The 2781-nt window shown below is 49.4% G+C and overlaps 1 protein-coding gene across 1 annotated transcript in view; it reads right to left on the reverse strand.

The window, feature by feature from the left end:
* CPNE3 (copine III) overlaps nt 1–2263 on the reverse strand; it is a 34773-nt gene extending 32510 nt beyond the window's left edge. Inside the window, exon 1 of the mRNA XM_005880346.2 lies at nt 2243–2263. The gene's annotated coding sequence lies outside the window, so the exon portion shown is untranslated. The remainder of the gene's footprint in view (nt 1–2242) is intronic.
* Between the last annotated feature and the right edge of the window lie 518 nt (nt 2264–2781).

Genomic DNA, 2781 nt, shown 5'->3' on the forward strand with positions numbered 1-2781 from the left:
CTTAAGCTACATAATCTTTACTCCCTGGAATGGAGATAAGAAACGCCCTAACCTTTGCAATAGAAACTGTGACAGGATTAAAATCAACTGGTATAAATACAGATGTAACAAGACAACAGGACACAGAACCTAGAGACAGAACCTAGGGAGAGAACATGGCAAAAGATCCTGGACAGAACCTGGCTACAGAACTTGGCTGGAGAACCTAGACAGAACATGGCAAGAGAACCTGGATAGAACCTGGCTGGAGAATCTGGAGAACCTAGAGACAGAACCTAGCGAGAGAACATGGCAAAAGATCCTGGACAGAACCTTGCTACAGAACTTGGCTAGAGAACCTAGACAAAACCTACACAGAACTTGGCTGGAGATCCTGGACAGAACTTGGCTGGAGATCCTGGCCAGAGAACCTGGCTAGGCTGCTGATCAACTGAACGCTGTCTCCATGTCATTCCTTCTTCGCCGACTCCGTCCACACCTTTGGGGACCCCTGGACCTGCTGGGGTTGGACCCCAGCATGTACCCACAGCCCAGCCCACTTCAGGTCTCCACAGGGCTCCCCACGGTATTCCCACCGCCACCCTCCCCTACTCACACCATTACATCCCTGGCCCCGGGGTCTTCCTGCTCTGCCCACCTGCCCAGCCGACCTTGGTCAGCAGCTCCCTCTGCCCACCCCGGGTCCTCCAGGTCCACTTTGAGTGACAGCTCCTCCCTAGCTGCAGCCACGCCCTGCAGCCCGGCCACCTCCTGGGGGGAGAGTGAGCACCAGCCAGGCTGCTCAGCCCCTCACCAAGGGCGTGGGCTGTGTGGCAGAAAGAGGAGCCACTGGGGAGTCCCTATGCTTCGTGCGTATCTCTCCCACTATGTATTGGAGTGCGTCCGCTTTGCCAGGTTCTGTACCTGAACTTCCATTTCCATAAAAGGGGATTACAATTACCCGACAATGCAGGTGTGCAGCATGCTCAGCGTGTATCACACACACGCTATGAACTGTAGCCATTACTACTGCATTAACCCTCCATGTTGAATGGATCGCCTTGGTGTGGATGGCTTATTAAATAGTTAAGACACAAGCACCTTCTCCCCTTGTTTAAGAAGAGCTTGAAAGATTAATAAAAGAACCTCTGGGATTTACACAAAATTCATTTGCCCAGGTGGGCAGCCTTGAGCACAACCTGGTGCTAATTCTAACCCCTCAGAAGAGCATGCTTATCTGAGCTGCCGCATAGCCGGTGGGGGAGGGCCCCGGGAGCAGTGACAGTGCCTCGTTATCTGTCCCAAAACAGGCGGGAGGGAAGTCGGTGCCCACCGCCAATGCCAGGGGCTGAGGGTTGGTGTTGACCTCACAGCAGGTCAAGACAGCCCATCAGACTGTGGTCACTTAGGGCACAGAAAGCGTTTCCTCCTGCCGGGCTCACATCCCATCTGCAAGGCCTCAGCACCTCGCCTCCCTGGGGGTGCTGCTGGGCGGCCGAGTGGAAAGCTTAAGGTACAGGAATTTATACTGGGCTTGTCCTGTACGAGTAAGAAAGCGATGCCCGCCCTGGCCGGTTTGGGTCAGTGTTAGTGTCGGCCTGCGGACTGAAGGGTCCTAGCTTCGATTCCAGTCAAGGGCACGTAACTTGGTTGCAGGCTCGATCCCTGGCCCTGGGCGCCTGCAGGAAGCAACCAATTGATGTGTCTCTCTCACATCGATGTTTCTCTCTCTGTCTCTCCCCCTCCCTTCCACTCTCTCTAAAAATCAAAGGAAAAAATATCCTCGAGTGAGGAGTAACAAAAAAACAAAAACAAAAAAAAGAAAGCTACCCATGTGTTTTTGATCCCTGCCATGGACAGGGTTGCACAGCTTTTCTGAACCTGGGCTATGGAGGCACATACATTGTGGAAATGGCATGGCTGTTTTCCAGCCTGTGGAATGAAGAGTTCACCGTAGGGGCACCGAGTGAGGTACGGATGATGACATCAGTATTGCTTCCCTTTATCACCACGCTTCTGGCAAAGTCAGCTACAAGGGCCCATCTCCCCAGCGAACCATCATTTGCCAGAGCCTGCCTTAATAAAAAACAGAGCTGCATTTCTCAGCTGACCAATTTTAAAATCACAGGCCTCCTGTAGTTCCTCCCAGCTGAGCCGCAGGCAGCCTGGGTGTCACAGAGAGGCCTGTCCACCTCAGAGACGGAAGTCCCTTGGGTTCCTCATTCCCATCCCAGATGTGGGACCAGAAAGCAGAACTTCTCACCTGCCTGTTATCCAGCTTTGCCCACTCTAACGCCTGCCTCCCTCCTCTTCTCGGCAGGCACATGTATTTAACTGGCAGGACGGGTATTTTGCATTTGTCACTATGTGCTTCTCTCTAGTCCTGATGAGCAAGGATATGAAAATTCTCACTTCAAAGTTGCAGCAACTATGACGGCTTTGTTCTCAACGCAGGAAAGTGTCTGTGTTGAGCAAGATGTTTATAAATGCACTGATTTAAGATGTTTATAAGTGCACTGATTCGTGCACACTGCAAGAAATTAATTAGAAGAAATATTTTAATATCGCTATTCGCCCTTTCTCCATAATAGAAGGGTCAGAGATGAAAGAAAATGAGTAAAATGTATATGAAAAAAATATATAAATTGATTAGTAAATAAATAACATTATATAAGAACAAAGACATGATATAAAAACAAAAATATGATATAAAAACAACAAAAACATGATATAAAAGCACTGATACAAACAATGACTGATAAATTGATTAAACTTATTCTAATATCTCCCTGAATACCACAT

Source organism: Myotis brandtii, unplaced genomic scaffold, assembly GCF_000412655.1.
Source record: "Myotis brandtii unplaced genomic scaffold, ASM41265v1 scaffold634, whole genome shotgun sequence".
NCBI lineage: Eukaryota > Metazoa > Chordata > Mammalia > Chiroptera > Vespertilionidae > Myotis > Myotis brandtii.